General features: G+C 32.6%; 2 long non-coding RNA genes across 5 annotated transcripts in view; both read left to right on the forward strand.

The window, feature by feature from the left end:
• Window positions 1-15,056, forward strand: part of LOC116667148 — a 492,225-nt gene that overhangs the window by 52,327 nt on the left and 424,842 nt on the right. The window lies entirely within an intron of this gene.
• On the forward strand, window positions 1,007-10,620 carry LOC116667150. Its single transcript, XR_004323930.1, has 3 exons — window positions 1,007-1,138; window positions 2,252-2,259; window positions 10,610-10,620. It is a non-coding gene; the product is annotated as an uncharacterized LOC116667150 (long non-coding RNA).

Genomic DNA, 15,056 nt, shown 5'->3' on the forward strand with positions numbered 1-15,056 from the left:
ATTCTACTCAGACTCGAATAGTTGTACATTGGGCCCAGTTAGGCATATATAGGCTCATGTATTTCCTGTTACAATACAATTATATTGCAATGTTTTTATTTAATATTACATATTTAGAAACCACCAGAACATCATAAAATTACTATGAAATGTATCTTCATCATGCAAAATATCTAGATATAAAGAGCCAACCTTAAATCCTTTATCTGCATATCTATATATGTGACAAACATACATGGCACTTGTATGACACAGGAGTCAAATGTCCATCAGACTGCTTTCTGGTTTGCTATCACATCAATAATATGTAGACACATCCGCATAAACTATACATGTTGCAGTGTGTGTCAGAATTTTCTTTTTTAAGGCTGAGTATTATTCTGTAGTATGCAAAAGCCACATTTTGTTTATCTACTTATCTGGTGGACATTTGGATTGCTTCCACCTTTTGGCTATTATGAATAATGCTATCATAAACATGGGTGTATAAATATATATCTCTTTATATTCCTGCTTTCATTTCTTTTGGATAAATAAAATAGAATTGCTGGATCATATGGTAATTCTGTGTTTTAAGATTTTGAGAAACTGCCATACCGTTACCCACAGCAGTTGTGTCATGTTACATTTTTATCAGCAATGCATAAGTGTTCCAATTGCTCTATACTCAAGCCAGCACTAATTCATTCATTCATTCATTCATTTATGTAACAGCCTAGCCATCTTACTGTGATAAAATGGAATGTGAAATCATATCTCATTGTGATTCTGATTTGCATTTCCCTATTGATTAGTGATGCTGAGTATCTTTTCACGTGCTTATTGGTCATTTGTATATTTCCTTTGGAGAAATGTTTATTCAACTCTTTATCCACTTTTAATGGAGTTTTTGTTTTATTTATTTATTTTTGAGATATCTTCAATAATTATAATTTGGGTTCATTATTGCAATTTCCATTTCAGTTATCATATATATGATCTAAAGTTGTAAGTGGTTTTGCTGTTTTCTGTTCTCTGCCCTTCCATAATGCAATATTTTCTGTATCTACAGTAGTATTTTCTATATCTACAATATTATATCTGCTCTGTATATTGCCTATATTCACTATGATTCCCTTTAAAATTTTGTTTGGTTTCTGTTTCCTATGTTATCACTACCAGTAGTGTCATGATCCTATAGTCGTCTGTTCATATTTAAGAGTAAGTTTCTAAATACATTAATTGGAATCTACATACATATTTGGCCAAGAAATGAGTTTTATTTGGAGTGATCTTGCTAGTCTGTGTCTTTGGGGAACACTCTTCCGTACCTGAATTTATCTGTCTTTTATCTTTCTAGGGCAATTTCCTAAAGAGGAATAGTCTAATCTCTTTGTGGGGAAGAGGCTTTGAAGGTGCACAGAATTAAAAGAAAGAAAGAAACAAACAAAAAACCTGGCTACATGTGTTCTGAGAAGTGAGGCATCTTACTATTTAGAATTCAGATTTTCACTTAATCCCCCTATTTTTGCATGTCCTTGCTCTTAGCTGTATCTGATTTTCCTGAGTCTAAGGTTTCTTTTCAGAAAACAGAACTTCCTTCTGCCCGGGTATGTGGGAAACAAGGACTCTGATGTACAGGATAGTGAGAATATCCAGAGTTTTAACTCTTTCTTTAAAATGAAATTTATTTCAAAGCTTCAGCATTGAGCCCACTTTGGCACACATTATTGGTTCCTTTTATTGGCTAGATGTTAGAAGTGCCTTGAATGTTAAAAGAAAAATAAAATCAAACAAGAAAGAAAGAGACAGGGGAAGAGAAAGGAGGAGGGAGAGAGATAGAGGGAGGGGGAAGAAAAAGAGAAAGGAAGGAAAGAAAGAAACACCAAAATGCCCACGTACTCACTCAGAGGTTCTGATCTAATTGATTGGTAGAGAGAAGCTACTGATCATTGGTCTCTTATAAAACTCCAGATATGACTATGCAGCCAGAGTTGGGAACTATTGTTGTTCTTGCCTTCCCCTAAGTCTTCCCAATTCTCCATTTTAATGTCCTTTCCTACCACTGTCTGCTTTAGCCACATTGTTTTTACTATTTCTTTAACACTCCAGGTATGAGCTCTTTGGGTTTTCGCTATCATTTTCCTCTTGCTTGCAATCTCATTACCAAGATGCTGAATTTTGCTTCCTCAACTTCTTCAACAATGTACTGAAATATAAAGATTTTTGCTGATGTTTTCTTTGCCATCTGATTTTAAATAGCAGTGCACAGTTCTTTTTGTTTCCTCTGCCTCTGCTTTATTGTTCTCCATAGCATGCCTCATTATTTAAAGATTTATTTATTTATTTTTTAATTTAACTTTTTTTTTTCTCTTGTTTCTCCTGCTAGAGCAAATATCCTGTGAAGCAGGAATTTATATTGGTTCTATTTTCAGTTTTTTTTCCTTAAAAGAACTAATTACAATTTGATGTTGAATAAAAAGTTATTGACTGTAGAATGAGTGAACGAATAATAACACTTCTAAATATATGAGAAAAATAGAGAAATAATAATAATATAAAACTTTAAATTTGCTTTCTCATATTTTGACAGATCAGACTAAAAAAGAGGTATTTTGAATAATATTAGTACTAAATTATTCATGTTTTGTAACAATAGAAATGATACTAAACACTCAATGTAAAAAAAAAAAGCTAGAAAAAATAAATGTAGAGTTAAAGACCTACAAATGCTTGGAAATTAAGAGCAAAAACAAAAATGAACTCTCTCCCTAAACAATTCTTAGGCAGCATGTAATAAATAATGATAAAATATCTGATTTCAGACTCTTTAAGTAAAACTATAAGAAAACAAATACAAACTCTACATAAGGTCAAAAATAACAGATGATCTCACAATTACTCAATCTAGCCCAGAGAATTTACTTAATGAATTTGGCCTAATAAAAGTTTCACTTGCATGTATGTTGAAATCTGTTGATCACACAGTGATACACTAGCTTCTAAATAACCAAAAATCTTGAAATAAAATAGAATATATTTAAGTAGTCATATGTTGGAAAAGTTTTAAAAAATATATTTTCATGTGTGTTCCTATAAAATATTTATAAATCCTCACTCAAGTATCAAATGTGTTTTCTTTTTACATCTCGTATTTACTATTTCAATAAAAAAAAAAACCAAACATTTTCTCTGAGGCTAGTAATAAAACCAAGTTAATGTCTTGGCATAAGCCTTTTATCTTTTTTTCATGTTATGAATATCTTCCTGTTGTTGAGAGAAATACCCACCTGTGGTTATAAAGAGCCATGACTCTCATTTTTAAGCAGGTCAATGCTGTAAGCAAAAATCCCATGATTGGAGACGAAGTATAAAGCACATACTCCTCCTGTCATAAACAGTGAGCCGTGAAAGCTGAACACTTAGGACAGCAGGAGCATTTACCACTGAATTACATCTTCTACCACTCTGGGAATATTGTGGAAGTGAATAGACAGAGCAAGATTATCACGCCAAAGATGTGAAGATTTAAAAATTTTTATTACTTTGGCTGAATTTGAATAGATTTTAAAGAAATAGAATTAGTAAGCAAGGAAGTATATTACTGCATACAAGGACTATGTGAGCTATTTACTGAGTTTATCAAAAGCAGGATTGTGAAGAGAGCAGGAAGATGAACAGATCACTCAGCTGGGATCCAAAACTAAATGGAAAATTACTGATTCTTCATTCATTATATAATTTTGTGCCTGTTGTAAGCATGAGGCAGGATGAAGTAAATGGCACAGATCCAAAAAGTAATCAGTTTAAATTTTTAGATAAAACTATCTGATTTTTACCATACATCGTATTTTCTATTTCTTTCTGGTTCAGTCTTGGAAGATTGTACCTTTCTAAGAATTGTTTTCATTTCTTATAGGTTGTTTGTCCATTTTATTGGCATATAGTTGCTAGTAATAGTCTCTTATGGTCCTTGTATTGCTGTGGTGTTGGTTGTAACTTCTTCATTTCTGATTGTATTGATTTGGGCTCTCTCCCTTTTGTTCTTGATGAGTCTGGCTAAAAGTTTATCAAAGTTTTTGTTTATCTTTTCGAAGAACCAGCTTTTAGTTTCATTGATATTTTCTATGTTTTTTTTTTTTATTTGTCCCTATTTCATTTACTTCTGTTTTGATCTTTATGATTTCTGTCCTACTACTAAATTTGGGCTTTGTTGTCCTTTTTTTAGTTCCTTGAGGTTGTTTTTCGGAGATTTTTCTTGTTTTCCGAGGTTAAGCTTGTATCACTGTAAACTTCCCTTTAGAACTGCTTTTGCTGTGTACCATAGGTTTTTGAGTCATCATATTTTTGTTTTCATTTTTCTCAAGGCATTTTTTGATTTCCTCTTTAATTTCTTCAGTGATCCATTGGTTACTTAGAAGCATATTGGTTAGCCTCCGCATGTTTGTGTTTTTTGCAGTTTCTTTTTCTTTTTTTGTAGTTGATTCTAGGAGCCTTGTGGTTGGATCACTCAAAACTTAGAGGAGAAAAATGCAATAGTAGGCAGAGGAACTAGTTAATAATTGATTACAATAAGTAAGGCAAGAAATAATGTGAAAACTTGAAAGCATTTATCAGCATAAGCACTTATGTGTGTACTTAATTTCAATTAAAGATTGATCAGGCATCTACTGTATTCTAAGAACTGTGTTAGGCACTTGATATACAAAGGGTCAAAGTGTTGGATACTCTTTTCTTGGTAAAAGTAAAAATAAAAATAGAACAAATTTGAGATATTGAAGACATAATGGGGGAAAACTTGATGATTAATCTATTCTCCACTTTCAGGTTTATTGGCTAAGTGAATGACAGTATTATTTATTTACCCCTTTCTTGCTCTGTTTCTGTAACACTTCCCGTCTTTCTTCCATCATCTGTAGCACCATCTCACTCATTTTTCAGGGCTAGGAAAAATGTTTTTTCATTTAGGAAATACTCCATGCCTAACTAAATTGAATAAAATTCTGCTCCTTGGTGCTTTTTTATTCTTTAAAAATGTTCTTTATTTACATATTTAATTTTTAGCACTGAATTTTTCTGTTGCTAATTGCAACTTCTCCTGTTCATATATTTCTGAAGTGTGGGTTTTGTTCGTCATGGTTTTTGTCCAGCAAAAGTCCCACTGCAGAAGAACGAAATTACTCAAGACTTTATCAGGTCAAGAGAGTGAGAGGGAGCCAGAGACCGACTCCCCGAGCTCCTCCAAAGCTCTTGTACTTGTTGAGAATAATCAAACAAAGAGTCAAAGTAAAATACAATAGGTCATAGGAATGAGTAAGGGGCATGGTATGTGCAGGGATGCAGGTCAGTAGTTTCAGTTTGTGAAAAACAAAAACATTATAATCTTAATTTATACTTAAGAGAGAAGGTTACAGTATTGATAGTATAAACAGTTATTTTAAGCCTCAAACAATCATGAGCAAGGTTACAGTGTTCCGAACAATTGATAATGAAAACCCAGACCACCATAGAGTCTCCAAACAATGATCAGAAATTGTCTAAGCATACGAAGCAGCCCAGCTGTTCCTGGCTAAGGGCTAAGTCACAGTCTTCTGTGAGCAAGAGCAGCCTACATTATCCACCTACGCCTGATAAGCAAAGCATGTTCTGCCGGTTAGGGCAAGGGATGAATTATGGTTTTCCATAAGCACAAGCAGCCCTGAATCTATGACCTCGAACTAAGCAAAGCAAGCAAAGCATGTCTCTGCTTTTTACCTCAGGGAGACAGATGGTAGCAGATTCCTGCTAGCAGAGCAGCTTTAAGGCAACTAAGCTAAGTTCCGTAGATAACGTGGTGACTGGTATTGAGAGTTTAGTGTTTTGTGCTTTTGGACATTTTGCTTTGAAGTAGCAGTATAGAAACAAATATAGAAAGCATTGGTTTTGATTATGCATTTCTTATGTGTTTACATAAAGGTGAGAATACATAAAGGTGAGAATATGATTTGGTAAAAGCAATTATTACAATATCAAAGGTTGTTAACCCAAATTTGCACTCCCAGTTTTATTCTTTAAAAACATCCTTTATTTACATATTTAATTTTTAGCCCTGAATTTTTCTGTTGCTAATTGCAATTTCTACTGTTCATATATTTCTGAAGGAAGAGTTGCAAGTCAGAAAAGAAGACCTGTAAACAAAGAAGAGTTGAGCTTCTTTTCATTAATAGGTGATGATGATTTCTAGAGAAATATTCTTCCTTCAGCCATTTCTTCTATGTGAAGTTCCACTGTAGGTTTGGCACCTTGCCAGCACAGCATGTACTTATTTGTCTCTCTCTAAATCTCAAATAACAAGTTCTGCTTATTATGCCCTCTCAACAGGTCACAGATAATGCAATTATGTGACTGAATTTCTTTCATATCATGAAAGGAGATAAATGACGTACAAATGTCATCTTTTATAATTTGTGCACCATTTGCCATAGAGTTGACTCAAACACAATTACTGCTGTTTAATTTCATTTAAAAGAGTCATAAGTCTTTAAAATCTTGTAGAATTGATGGTCTTTTAGGGAACAGACTAATGTATATTTTTGAAAATCAGTACCATAAAATTTATAAACCAAATTATGATTAACACAATTACCTGTCAAAATGATCTCCTTTTCTTTAAAAATAGTCTTCCTTCTGTTCCTCATACTTAGAAAAAGAAGAATCTTTTTTTATACCACTTTGTGGAGTCCACATAATGGCTGATAGATTTGATAGTATATTGGTATATTGTAAGTGGAAAGTGCTCATAAGTGTTTTTCCTACCATCATTTTTCTTTGGTAAAGTTTTTTTGCTTAGTCATAGCAATATTTTGAAATTACTGGGAAAAGTGAAGAATTTTATTTAAAATGTCATAAACTGACTTAATTTTTGACAGTAATATGTGAACAGATAATATATTCACATTTTTTATAATATCTTATTTTGACATTGAGACAATATCTTCTTTTTAATCATCAGGTTTTAAAAGTAAAAATATATCAATTCACTTTCCATTGGAAATATAAAAACAAAAATGAATTCTCTTTAATCAAGGCATATATTTTCTATTTTCTTTGTCTTTCATTTTACCAAGGTTTTCTGTTTACTTAAATGTTCCTTAGAACTATAATTAACAATATCTTCTTCTTTGTTTCTAGGCAAGAGCATTATATAGGAGCTTTCTAACCTAGACAAATTGGAAACATTATATTTGTTTTTTAAAATATCTTTTAAGTACACTTAGATATATTCTTTATGAATTTGTTCCCAAACTGTTTAGTTAATATTGACCTCTCACTTTTCTTAAGTTTTACCATATTTATAAATGCTTTTAGTAAATTTAGTAGTTGATTATATGCTACATTATATTATTATTAGTATTTATTTTTGGTTTTAAGATCCATCAAATTTGAGGCTTTTTCTTGGATATAGTCTGTAGTGGGAATCAAGAAACGTTCTATAAAAGCCAGATAGTAAATGTCTTTGCAGTCATATAACTCTTTTGCAACTATTCAGCTCTTATAATGAATGTGAGAGCAGTCAAAGACAATATGTAGGTGAATGAGCATGTCTGTGTTCCAATAAAACGTTATTTAGAATTATAGACAATGGGATGAATTTGACTATCAGGCTGTAGTTCACAGACCCTTGTTCTACAGCAAAGTCTAGTAACAATACTCATAGTGGCTAGACAGGTGGCATGAGTGCATAGAGCCAGGTGGATTTCTTTTACCTGAAGACTATTATGTAATAATGAGTTTAGACTTCTATAAGAAGAATATGTGCTCTTCTCCTTTTCCTAAACATATCTCTACTTCAGTTTTTGGTTTCTGAGGGTTGGGCACAAGAAAGATTTCATTATTTTCTATTTGATTCCACTGTTAAAATAAGCATAACATCACAATCAATAGTATGCTTCAGTGTAGATAGAATAGCAGGGAGTAGTGAGGGCTGTAGCAATGTGGATAATGGTATGCAGGAAAGAGGCCCATTATTGCCAGATAGTCATATTTTTCAAATTATGAATAAGATTTACATTGGAATTTCTCCAAATTTAAAGTGCTTGAAAATAATTTTTTTAAGTTATGTAGGCCAGAAAGGTGTGGTTCATATAAAACATGTTAGCAAACTAAGATTGACCAACTATTTACAATATTCATTTTATGGCACAACATACAAAAAGTGTTTGAGGAATAAATACCAGTTCACTGAACTTTCACCTGATGTTGGGTGTCATGTTATTTACATGTCTGAATATATAAAGTATATGAAATTAGAAAGCCTAGAAATACTGAGCTTTTTATTTTTATTTTTTTTATAAATCCAAAATAGTCACCATCTGGTTATTAGCCATAAAGGTATGTCTAATGAAGTTTCACTGATTAGGACATTTTATTTAATTACTGTCACTAGAGCAGGTCTTTGCAATAGTAGGTGCTTTGCCTATTCTTTAATTTGTATATATCAAGTACTTGAGAAGATAAAATCTAGTTAATAAACAGCTATTTATCAGAAAAAAAAGAATATAAGAAACCCTCCTTTTATGTAATCAACTGTGGTTAATAGTGGGTGCTGGCTAATCATAGCATGATGCTGGGTACTTAAGTTTACCCACTGTCCAGTAAATAAGAGTATATTACCTAATCCTTAACATCCTCACTTTTTTGAAGAGGAACTTGGCAGAGGCTGTCTTGACTTATTCATTACGTGAGGAGTAGGACAAGGAGAATTCTGTTACAACTTGTGAAAAGGAGGTAAGTCCTCATATGATATAACAGGAGGTCTTGAAGATGGAAGAACATATGTAAAAAGCTTAAAAGTAAGCAGATGCAGAAAGAAGACTGAGGAGTAAAGGTAGATATTAAAGGATAAAGAAAGTGTCAGAAATCCAGGAACAAGTAGCAGATGAGCTTTGAATGAGGGCAAAACCCAAATAAGCCTAGACTTTGCCAGAGATATTACATAGATATCTATTATCTAATGAGGGAAAAACATAGGCATGGCAATCAGTGCTTAAAGATAAAAACAATTCACTATGAAGCTGATGAAGTTTGTGGCAAGGATTTGAGAATGGATGGTCCATCACTTAGCTCAGAATCAATCCTTAAAATATTTGTGGAAATAAATAAATCACACTTGAAGCCAAGATACTGGTAGCTGTGTGTAATTGGGAACTGACTGTGAAGCACTCCACATTGGGCAAAATCCTGTAAATTTCTAAGTATTTTTGTATATGTGTAAGCAAGAAAGCAGTGTCACTATAGCTGAGCAGTGACCAGATGCTAGTGAAGCTAAGGGGTGAGCTCAAATGGTGATGGTAATGTTAGTTTGAATAGCTTTGACAGTCATGGTAAATGAGATGCAGTGCTATTTTATCCATTGAATTTTAATCTAATTAAGAAAGATTTTTTTTTTCTCATTTTTCTCCCATTATAAGGAGTAGCTTTAACTCAACTTGATCCAGGACAGATTGGTGTAGCTTTTGGATGGTTTCCTTATCTCATATTCCTGCTAGTAACATTATTGGAAGATATCTCAATTGTGTCTAGATGTGTCACAGTTCTAGGGTGAAGTTGGCTACAGTTATTCATAGTTATACACAGAAATATTTAGACGGCCTTATAATTTGTGTAAGGTGAATATACAACGCAGTAGTGTCCTCTTGAGAGTCTCCTTATACGTTGTTATTTTTACCCACGGATTAAGTAGATCTCCTTCCTCCCTTCCCTCTCTCTTTCTCTCTTCCTTCCTTCCTTCCCTCCCTTCCTTCCTTCCTTCCTTCTTTCCTTTCTTCCTCTTTGTCTCTTTCTTTCTTCATCAGCACTTAACACCTATGATCCAAATACAGAAGGGTCATTTCTTGGATGATCCACATACGTTCATAAGTACAGTTGATGAATGACAAAGAGGAATAGTTTAAAGAAAAATTATGAAAAAATTCAAGATGTTTTGTCAAAGCTATATTTCAAAAGTGCTCACATGGTTCAAAATAGGAACCTCTGAAACTTCAAGAAGCCATTTAATATTTCACATAACTCTTAACCCATAGATTATTTGAGGTCAAATTAAACTGTAAAATATGAATGTAAAATTGTAAGGGAAGTATAAATTTCAGTTTATATTGAATATGTAAACTCCTAGCTAAAGGCAAAGGTATGCTATAGAGAAAAGAGTTGGTAGAGAAAAGAATTTTGCCTGCAACATTAACAAATGATGGGAAATCATATTGTAGATAATCTTGAAATTATGAGTAAATTATCTGCAAAAAGTTTGGGTATGGTCAAAGATTCTTTCTTCAGGTTTTGAATTATCTTAAGTATAATTATTAAATTGGGTTTGAATTATCTGAAGTATATTGCAAACATACTATTACTGTGTTTGTTTACCTGCCAACATGGCATAATCAGAATACAAATTACTGACAATGGAAAGAAAGCCCATTTATTGTATATTATGGGAATAAGGGGAACATGGTGTATAATCATTCAGCCACGTCGTGTTAATACAACACTTTTTTTTTTTTAAACAAATTTCTCAGGAAGAGAGTTTTTTTGTTGGCTATATATACCAATGAGAACTTCATTGTTTGACTTGTTCTCATTTGGAAACTTGTCAGAGTTGAACTCTGTCTTAAAGCAGCCTCTCAAAACCAATATATTCCCTGAGGAAGCCTTAAGGATTAATAGTTCACTCTTACCCATCTAGCAGAGATAAGGCTTTTCTTGATTTTTTTTTTTCCTGACAATGCTACACTAAAAGCAGACTTTTTATTCAAAGGACAGTTTTACTTAGTAGTTAGAGTGGTTCAATTGCTTTATTTAACTTTAAAAACAGTCTTACAAAGAGGGTTGTCAGATTGAGAAAAAAAAAAAAAGAAGGTTGCCCAGTTAAATTTGGATTATTCCTAATTGCCTATCCATAGGCTAATTGAGATAAAATTAAAATATTGCATGAACCACACTTACACTAAAAATATATATTGCTAATGTGAAATAAACTGTCTCTAAAGTACATAATTCTTTTTTTTATTATATACCTCTGATAATTTGTCTCTCCTTAACAATTCTTTATTTTGCTAAATTTGCTGATAAAAATTCCATGCAGTTATATTATATGTTCCATTTACATCATATCTCCTACAGTGGTCACATTCAACCTACTTTGTTCTTTTGCCTACTGAAAATTTTTAGTGAGAAAACACACTCACAATTGGCATTATGAGCCAGTACACTGAACATGTACTGACATAAAGTTAACAGCTCTGATAATTGCTCTATAAATTTGATTTGTTGAAACACATAATACCATCTTTCATGACATAATAATTATAATAATTATCTACCTTAAATTGGAAGTTCTTTTCCTGTTAATAAGCAATGTTGTCCCTTTTAATACAGCCTGACACTTAAAGGTATAAAAATTTTGTCAATTCTTTCTTTAATGTACTCAGCAGATTTCTTTAAGCAACGAAATACTTTAATGTTAAACACTAGTTTACTTCTCTCAAGTTGCATAATTTTATTACTAAAAATATTCTGGATACTAATGAACAAGAAATAAGTAGGGCTCACTTAGTATTTTTTCTTAAAAATCAAGAAACTTGTATCTTTTCTTTAGAAGTGAAGTATAATTTCAGTACTTCAAGTAAACTCAGGTACTTTTTAACTGTGTTAAACAGAGCAAATGGGTTTTTGAAACGAAGAGAATTGAAAAATACTGGTAAAATTATAAAATTAATTGCTTGGTTCAAACAGTATAATTACTGAAAAAAGAGAGCAGTTTCATGATAATTCAGTGTCAACAGAAAGGTCATCAGATGCTGTTTGAACAACATTATGCAAAATATGGACAGGGAAGTCAACACCTTCCATAGAGTCAGTCATACTTTGCTTCAACTTTGTAATAACATGTCTGTACCTTTCCATTTACCAAAATATATATCATCACCAAAAGCAATAGCTTTTTTCTTCTCATTTACTCCTAACTTAATATGAGGCTATCTGCAAATGTTTTTTCCTGAACCTCATCTGGATAAGATTTTATTCACAATAGCCTTATAAAAGAGCTTTTTTTCACAAGAAAAATGATCTTGTTACTGTGTCCAAACTCATACTGCTCACTGCATGCCAGGCCAATAAACTGAGAGATGAGTTGTTGGGGCAAGAAATAGTGACTTTATTTGGGAAGCCAGTAGATGGAGATGATGATGGACTAGTATCCCAAAGAACCATTTTACCTGAGTTGTAATTCAGGTCTTTATGCTAAACGGGGAAGGAATGTGGTTGGTTGTTGTAAACTTTTTGATGCCAGAATCCTTTGTTCTTGTAGCTGTCCACAGTAGGTTGGGTCAAAATGTTCCTATAAACCTCCAACAAGAGAAATGCTATTCTCTGTTCTGCAACTTTTTATCTCTGTATGAATGGAAAAGTGTTACACCTGTAAGGGTCAGAGCCTTGAGAATATGATATCCTGTATAGTTTGGGCTATAGGTAACATTTTTAACTTGTAGCTAAAGCAGTTAGAATATAGAGGTTAAAGTAAAAGACACAGATCCAATATGGAGTCAGGTTTAGTTCTTCTAGTGGGGTCTCTTAACACATTTACTTGAAAAAGTTTGCATCTGTGAATTATTCTTTGCTCTATATTGATCATATTGGTCAGATGTACAATATTTACATCTCAGTCACTGGACACAATGCAGTTTTTTTTTTCCTGGAATGTGGGTTTGCACGAGGTTTGCCTTCATGCAATCACTCAGGAACTGATGTTCCTTCTGTTCAGAGTCTTCCACTGGGTTCTGTGCATTTGGGTTTCCAAAGAGGAATGAAAAGACATCATAGATGATCATGTACGTTTTGAAAGGTCAGGCTTGGGAGTGGCTTTTATCACTTCTTGAAGTGTTCCCCTGCAGTGAAGTCTGCGAAAGGTAGTCAAGCTATGAGCTCCATGGCTGTAAAGAAATGGAGTTTGGAGAATATGGCCAAAATAGAGACTGCAAAGTGGTCATGTACCTGAGAGAAATATGAGGATCTGAATAAGCTTGTTACAGGGCATTTATTTGAGCTTTGTAATATGGCAGTTAATTTTCTGTGTATTATCATCCCATATAACAGATGAAGGAAATGAGGACATAAGTGAATTTCTCAAGGTTACTTATTTTAACACGCGCATAACCAAAATTCTTTTCCAGGCACTATGAACCTAAATCCAAGGTATTTGAATTTATATATATTTATATTTGGCTAGAATCTTTGATTACTATTTCATTAGAAAGATGCTTAAATTAATGAAGTTAACTAACTTGCCAGTCACTGTAAATTCTTCTTATGTTCTTAATATTTTCAAAGTGAAACTTTAATTTTACATTATTTTTTGGAGGCAACAAGATTGATTTCAGTAACCCTGTATTTTGTAGGTTATTCTTAATGCTTTTCATGAGATTAATAATGCTTTTGCTTTCTGAATAAAATTTTAGTTTAGTTAGCAAAATATCACATTTTTTCTAAACCTTATTAATTATGTAAATGTTCAGACTATCTCAATGTTTTTAAAAATTATGTGTTTACTCAATTAAACAGTATCTTCCTAAAGGAATCCTCTGCAAGCAGTAATACTGTGCCCTGAGCTTTACAAATTAATTAACTTAAAGCAAATGTTTTGTATATTTAAAAAAAATTTTTCCCCAAATTAAGTGAAAATTAGGTGATAAATAATACTCATATTTGATGTGTAGAAGCAATAATTTTCTAAATGAGGTGACTGGATATTTTCATATGGATTACCTCAATGGTGTCTTTAGTTAATAACTTGGAAATTGCTGAGAAAAAGCCTATAGAAGTTATTTTAACCCTTAATTTTTCTTTTGTTAGCATTGGTTAATGCTAGGTTTGCTTTTAGCTAGTGTATATTTACTGGATTTTTATGAAAGTCCCGGGAAAAGGCCAATAACTCAAACTGGTAGAGAGACCAATTACATATTAGATTTAGCATTCATTCCCAAAGCCAGCTAAACTTTCATATTGAAATATTGAATAAATTTTCAGTTCATACTAAGTTCTTTTTCCATCTAAGCAGGCTATGTTAGTTCTCTTTTCATGAATGTTGTCATTTTGATTCTCTGACCTACTATTAGGGAATAAACTTTGGAAATAAATTTCTTAAAATTTTCTTTAATAATTTTTCCAAGTGATTTCTGTGGTTTTATGCTTTCCTATAGAGCTGGAAAGAGGAAATATTCACAGAAATTAGGAAATGTGGAAATACCCTACATTTTCTACTTCTTTAAAAATCTAAATGTGTCAATCACTAAACGTGATAGAGGAGAGGAGTGGAGGGGAAGATAAACAGATTTAGAGTTAGGTACATAGAAAAGAGCAAGGTACTAAGACCCAGTCCCATTTATCTTCTTGAGTTTTCTAAGATACCTTAGCATTCTTAAATTAATTACTTAAGCTGGCTCAAGATGGACACCTATAATTTGCAACCAAAAAATTCTTAACATTACTTCAAAGGGTAATTTCAGATACTATAGAAAAACTTATTGCAGCAATACTTGCTTGATAACAATATCCATTGTTTCATTTTAAAGTAATAGGACCTTAGAGCTTACCAGTGCTCCCAGTAGACCCCTTCTTTATCCGATCAAAGATTTCATATTTGTTAGTGCATCCTGTTGGAGAAAAAGAACCTTGGCCCCATGCAAACCTGGCAAAAAGCAATGCTACAGCAGGAAAGACTGTAAACCCTGCTCATCTGTTACACTTTGGTAGAAGATAGGGTTTCCTCTTTAGCCATTTGAACAGCCTGTTTTGCTTTTCTGACTAAAACTGGTATTAAAAAGAAATACATTCAGGCAGAATGAATATATTCTATACAAAATATTTAGAAACCAGTATCTTATATAGTATACTGCTCTGCATGTTTTGTAAATGTTAATTAAGAGGAAGCTAGTCATTGACTTTGTGATATACAGAAAATGCTATGTGGAATGAATTTTTTTTAACTTTGCCTTTTATACAGCTCATGAAAGTTAAAATCTCAGTCTTTCCCACAGGGTAGATTGTTT

Source organism: Camelus ferus, chromosome 11 (assembly GCF_009834535.1).
Source record: "Camelus ferus isolate YT-003-E chromosome 11, BCGSAC_Cfer_1.0, whole genome shotgun sequence".
NCBI lineage: Eukaryota > Metazoa > Chordata > Mammalia > Artiodactyla > Camelidae > Camelus > Camelus ferus.